Source organism: Trachurus japonicus, chromosome 3 (genome assembly GCF_045865225.1).
Source record: "Trachurus japonicus isolate A0001 chromosome 3, Traja_1.0".
Classification (NCBI taxonomy): Eukaryota; Metazoa; Chordata; class Actinopteri; order Carangiformes; family Carangidae; genus Trachurus; species Trachurus japonicus.
In genome coordinates this window covers 30,959,755-30,965,754 of record NC_140909.1, presented here as the reverse complement: position 1 = coordinate 30,965,754, position 6,000 = coordinate 30,959,755, and the positions used below count along the sequence as shown (strand labels likewise).

The window sequence follows — 6,000 nt, the reverse complement described above, 5'->3', positions numbered from 1 at the left end:
TTGTGACTCGCTCACTCGCTCGCCTCGGCTCAGATTACAATGCGGCGACTTCACGCGGCGACGTCACCGCTGCCGGCGGCGCAAAATGAAAGTACCGGTCCCATCTAAGCGCAGTATGGTACCGTTTTAAATGCGTCAGTACCCCGGTACCACTCTAGTACCGGTATACCGAACAACCCTACTACAAACCTTTGTAGATCTGTGGGTTGTTTTTTTTCTTCTTCTCACGAGCTGCAGCGATAAAATATGGCAGAGCTCAGGTAAAATGAATGTTTGATGGCTCTGAATTATCTCTGGGTTTAATCCTAGGGAATATCAGATGCGAGCTTCCACCTGTTTGTGCTGAAATTGAATTAATTTGAGGAAGTGAATTCACTGCAGTTTTGGTGTCCTCGGGTGAGTCTAACAAGGAGGTGATGATTAAGATGTTGCTGGAGAAAACCAACGTACTGTATGTGGGATGCAAACTTGGAGCAGGAAAACAGGGATATACTTTTTTTTAAGATTTATTATTATTTCTTGTGGTAATTTTGTGTGTGTTTTGATGTGAAATACAAATATATTAACTTGTCCTCTCTTGTCTTAAACACAGGTGTCCTGAGGTCCAGTGCCACCTTTGTCCTTCCCTGTGAGGTGTATTTTCCTGATACAGTTCAGTGTCACAGCAGATTAGGATTCATCGGACTTGTTTTGGCTCCAGGTAAGATGCTGCATTCACTGTCTCTGGGTAATATTGTTGGCTCCCTGTGTAAACAGAATTTAGACATTTTGCTCTACTCCAGTTTTTCTGGGCTTAAAGAAATCAAATCTGGAAATACTTATTTACTTTTTTCATTTGGTGATTTGTTGTGTGTTATTTGCTGCCTTCAAATCAGCAAACTCACTTGTCTATGAGTATTAGGTTTCATTAAATGCATCTTACAATGGTGATGGACCTGCAGCCATGTTGATGCACTGTGAGTCTTTTTTTTTTTTTCTTATCATAACCAGAATCATTTTACTCCAGTTGTATGTTATGGGTTATGCTTTTGGGTTGGATTGATGTGGCGTCCTCCACATTTCTCTGACAAAGACAGAGAGTGTGATATGAAGCAGTAATGGTCGACTGATCTATGTCAGTGTAACTCCAGGCTAGAGGGGACTGTAAATATTTGCTAGACTCGGACCAGAGGTTTGATGTATTCCTCACAGACATTAACTTTATTACGCTGGAGTTCATTCTGGGACAGTAAAAAAACGCTCACTGATACAAATCAGTCTGGCTAGTCTGCTCCTTCAATGACTGTTGTCCGTTGACTGTTTGTGTTGTAATTTGTGTCTGATCGCTTTTGTCCATCTTTAATACTTATTTTTAAGCTTCATGCGGGACTAATTACCCATATCATTTCATTTTTGAGAATCCACATTTTCTGTACTTTAATTCTGTCAGAATCAAATAATTACTTAAGATTAAAGCTCCATATAAATGAATAATATTGTATTTGGAGAACTAGCTTTTATGTTTGTCTATCCTCAAGACCTTAACTCACCACATGTAGGCCTAATTCCCTTTCTCATCCATACCCCTTCAATCCCCCCTGGTGAGAGGTTTGGTTTGGTTTCATTTATTTATTTTATTCATCTACAAAAAGATGAAAAATAAAAACTGGGTAATACAAAAAGCAAAATAATACAACTCCTGAATGAAAGGGAGCAGAAAGAAACTGCCCCTTTTTTCCCCAATAAATCATTTTTACAAGGTACATAAATAATGTAGGTATCAAAACAAGGGGTGGAAATACTCCCTCATGAATAGAGACACCGCTACTCATCTGTAATATGTCATCATCTGCGTAAGGATGCACTTGTATCAGATGAACAATAAAAACGTCAACTAATTCAGACCTCTGCATCAGACATGAATGAAATTAGGGCGTCGTTTAGCTCCGTTGGTAGAGCAGGCGCCCCGTATGCAGAGGCTATAGTCCTCGCTGCAGCTGGTCCCGTATCGAATCCCAACTCGGGCGACCCTTTGCTGCATGCCCTTCCCCCTCTCTCTGCCTCCCTGTTTCCTGACTCTCTTCACTGCGCTATCAATTAAAGACAAAAAGCCCAGAAAATATACTTTAAAAAAAACAAGACCTGAATGAAATTATGAATCTCAGTCTGAAAAGATGTAAAAATGTGGGACTGTTGTAAAAATCAACAACAATTATTGTAATAGTAATTTTAACTCATTGAGTGCCAACCACGTAATTTCTCGTTTTTCGTTCCCATGCGTTGAGTGCCAAAAATGAGATTTCTCGTTTTTTGCTTTTTTTTTTAAATTATGAAACTAGACACTTTAACACACCTTATGCAGGGGTTAAAGTAATCCGTCGCCACGACGGATTTCCGTCAATGAGAAAAAATGAGGGGAGAAAAAAAAGGCTACACGTGTTTTTGTGGTTTACTAACGCTGCTCTCAACCAATAAAACTAGCCAGGACCGTTGTATTAACCTAGTGGTTCTCAGGGCAGGTGGGGGGGGCGACGCGAGGCCGCGAGCACAGGAGGAGAGGGTGGGGGTCGGCTCCCGGTCGGTAATTTCTCCCGCTAAAGTAAGAGTGTGGGGGATATTTTTCGCACTATCTGGCAACCCTGGCCTGCCTGCACGTATGAGCCCGGTGACGTCGCTGGAGGCAGATACCGGTACGTAGTAGCGTTGGGTCTCCTGCCGCTGTTGACGTCGGCACGAGCAGACCTGTTGGTCATATGTTGGTCCGCCGCCGCGGCCCGAGCGGACGTGGCGGCGCGCATTCGGTTTCGTTTTTAAAAAAAAAAAAATTTATACCGTGCATGTCCGCGGTGCACCGCTGCACCGACAAATAGCAGAGGAAACGGGCCCTTGAATGACTGGTCCAGACCCCTAGATTAATGCCTTGAGATTTGTTTTTGCTCCTTGTCCTTGTTCTTGTTCTGAGTTCAGTACACTCCAGCCATTCTTGCCTTGTTGCCTTACAATGATAGGAACCTCAGTCAGTAGGCCTACTCAATGTTTTTTTTTTTCTATCTGAAACAGAGTACACCAGAATGAACACCAGAGTACACCAGAATCTTCTTCTTAGAGTACACCAGAATGCTTCATTTATGTGTTAAAATCACAATTTTTTTCTTGCAAAAAAAATTTCAGTCGAAAGATTTTTTTGGGCTTTAACCCCTGCTTATGTGTAAATTTGGGGACTCTACGACGAGCAGAACTGAAATAGATGACGATCAAAAACTCATGACAGCTCATGATCTGGAAGTTTTCATCATAACTCAGCTTTTGCAAATGGACTTCTGCATGTGGATGCAGCGCAGCTGCTCCGCTCTCACCCGCAAGGCTCCAGCAGCTCGGAGCCGAACAGGAAGCTCTCAGCCGACAGTCCCGCCCGGTCTTCATCTGGAGCAACACCGTGTCCTCCCCAAGGTCCTCCCGCGGTAAAATGTGATGATCCCTCGGTCAAAGCAGGCTGCCGGCACCGACCCGTACCACAGACGGACCGCGACCACCGGTGGGGCCGGTGTTCCCGACCTGCTGTGGCCGAGAGACCATCACATTCCGCGGCGAGAGGCTGTGACACGGCACGGTGCGTCTGTGTTATTGCTGTTTAGTGGCGCCCCCCCTGCCCCCGATGGTGGATTTGTGAATATAACAACAATTGTTGTATATATTTATCTTACACGAGCCCTTTGATCCAGAAATGCGAGTGTCAGAAGAGCGACAGACACAAACAGAGCACCTTTCATAAAAGACGCTCTATATCTCCTTTTCCAGAAAAAAAGCAGGGATTTTGGTGAAACCCAGCCATGTTTAGCTTGAGTTTTCTCAGGAACAGAGGCACGTAGAAACAAACGGTTTGTGGCCATTTGAAGCAGAAAGTTTCACCTTTCAAATGAGCCACAGTATGTGTTGGTGGCAATAATATAGAATACACTGTGGCTCTACAAAAATCGTCAAAAATGGTCTAAATTGCCGGTACACTTGACTAAAACTTTGGAAAGGAGCGCGGCACTCAATGAGTTAAAATTCCAATTCATGGTGAAAACCTTTACATTTATGTGTTTCTTCTGGAGTATTGTGGGAAATGTATCATAACCCCCAAACTTTATCTGACTTTCATGCAAAACGGAGGGGTGGGGCAAAGGGCAGAAATGGTAGTGTGCCCTACTCACTCACCTCTGTCCGTGTCATTATTGCACTTTTGTCAGTGGTGCAGTTGCTCATGTCAAACTCACCATTGCTATCAGTTTATGTTGTGGAGGCTGATTCTGCTGCGTCTGTCTGCAGCCTGTCTCCACGGAGACGACACCTGTAGGAGAAAACAGAACTTAGTGTCTTGGTGTCTCCTCACATTGCACTTAATGAGAACACGCCATCAGCCGTCCACAGACGAACATCATCGTGTCATTCCTGTACGGGACGGAGTGTGGGCGGGAGAGTTTGCCTCGTACCTCCTCTGTCACTCAGGGGTTTATTCATCATCACCGTGATTTCCCAGGGCTGTCAGTGGTTGTGTGTGTTTGTGTGTCTGTGTGTGTGTGTGAACAGCATGAGGAACAGGTCCACTGTGGAGTCTTATGTCACTGTCAGGTCCCACAGCTGCCATCAACAACACACCCAGGAAACATCCGTTGTGCAAACAATTTGAAGACGTAGACACCAGATGCTCATCTTTTCAGGCTGTTTTGAATTCAGAATGACATTAAAAAAAATAAATAAATAAATAAACAAAGTCCGTGGTAATAATTTTGTCAGAAAGTTCCATTTGCATCACCTTATATCCTCCCCCTGCCTCCTGGCGCTAGAGGTGATGATCAATGCAACAAAAAGAGCATCTACATCTCACATTAAATATTTATTCTGCTCAGATTTAGCAGTTTTGCCCATTTGAGAGAAAACTAAATTGACATAGTTTAAGTTTTGACTGATGTTTCCCTGCGGCTGCCTTTTATTGTTACAGCTAATGTGTATGTAAAGCAGTGAGCGATTTCTGTGGAAACAAGATTGCTTGTGTCAGGTACACAACCCCACATTGAGTTGTTGCTTACAGAGCTGCGTTTCCTGATTGGCACTCTCAGCAGTACACATGCGCCCTGCTATTTTATTTTTTTGCATAAAGTACAGGAGATTTCACCTTTTCAGCAGTGTTTGCTCTTGACGTGCGTTCAGCTTCCCCCCGCCCCGGGAAAATAACAGTGAATCACCTGAAGCAGAACTGTCCCTTCCTCGTGAATCAGGTGTTGAAGGAATCTCCATAATTACACCCCAGTTGTGATGCTTTCCCTGTTGCTCTTTGTACAGTGACTTTTCAAACTGACAGCAACACAGCCAGCTGATGTTTTTTTTTGTTTGTTTTTTTAAATTCCTGCTTGTATCATGCTTTATTTCATTAGTCTCACTGATGTTCTGCTCGTGAGAATTACAGTTATCACAGTTTCCCCTCCTGTGGTGCAGCGCAGCATGCTAACACGCTTTTCTTTTGTAAAGAAAGAATGTGGCAGGCAGGAGAAATGTGGATGATTTCCTTCGTGCAATTTTTAGTTTGCATGTGAGCTTTTGATTTGTTATATGATGACCAGTGTCACAAAATTGCGATGTTATCAAGGCTTATTCTGTCAGGACTTCGACTGTGGAGGATTGCCATCTCAGTTTCACCTGTCTCCAAGAAAAAAGTCTAAAAAGGTCTAAAGTGCAGCAACAAGTTTGGTGTGAGTCGAGACTGACTCATCTTTGCCACAGGCTCAGTATCAGGTTTAATTGGATGTCTGTGATGTTGTGTGATGAAATGGGATGTAATTAAGTTAAACACTAAGAATTAGTTTGTTCGTTTTGAGTCTGTTTATTCTGCAGCCGAACAATGAACCAAAGATCAAGAACTAAAAGTTCAGTGTTTTCCTGTCCTGTCTATAAATATGATATGTAATCCATCAGTTGTGGAAATGGGAAGCTAAGTTGGGAAAACAGTCTGTAGTGAAACATGACAAGAAGGCCCAGGTC

The 6,000-nt window shown here is 43.3% G+C and overlaps 1 protein-coding gene across 3 annotated transcripts in view; it reads left to right on the top strand.

Moving 5' to 3' along the window:
* The first annotated feature begins 588 nt into the window (after positions 1–588).
* LOC146990156 (multiple epidermal growth factor-like domains protein 11) overlaps positions 589–6,000 on the top strand; it is a 160,744-nt gene continuing 155,332 nt past the window's right edge. For all 3 annotated transcript variants that reach the window (XM_085769833.1, XM_085769825.1, XM_085769841.1), the window contains exon 1: positions 589–700. The gene's annotated coding sequence lies outside the window, so the exon portion shown is untranslated. The remainder of the gene's footprint in view (positions 701–6,000) is intronic.